The sequence below is a fragment of the Periplaneta americana genome, chromosome 4, assembly GCF_040183065.1.
Source record: "Periplaneta americana isolate PAMFEO1 chromosome 4, P.americana_PAMFEO1_priV1, whole genome shotgun sequence".
NCBI classification, from domain to species: domain Eukaryota; kingdom Metazoa; phylum Arthropoda; class Insecta; order Blattodea; family Blattidae; genus Periplaneta; species Periplaneta americana.
Genome location: NC_091120.1, coordinates 155,971,567 through 155,972,128, shown reverse-complemented (window position 1 = coordinate 155,972,128; position 562 = coordinate 155,971,567).

The window sequence follows — 562 nt, the reverse complement described above, 5'->3', positions numbered from 1 at the left end:
CCCATATTACTTGTTCTGAGATGAGCCAATTTTGTTCCTGAGTGATGCTATATCGAGCTTAACCACAATGATCCCTTTCCAGTCCTTCCTTTGCCATTAAAAGTGCTCCTTAGTTTTAAATTAATGTTTGAGTCATCTAAAAAGGAAAGCAAGTCGCTGTTTCGACTTAACTCAATATGTGTTATGCCGAAATCTGGAAAATGTCTATTTCTTGTATTGGAAACAATTTTTTTTCAGCAGTCACATTAAATTCGTGAAAAAATTTTTTTGGTTTGCTACACGAAATATGCACTTTCATACATTTGGCGTAAAAGACACGCATGTACACACACACGCACATACATACACACACACACACACACACACACTCTCTCTCTCTCTCTCTCTCTCTCTGCCAGTGACTCGCTCACTCACTCACTCACTCACTCACTCTTTATTCCTTAGTTATATTTTCATTTTTTCTTTTTTTCTCATTTTTATTCTGTTCCCTTCTATAATTTATTTCTTCTTTATTTTTATCCATTTCTCTCATTCCTTCTTTTTTAATGTTGTCGTCTTCTCT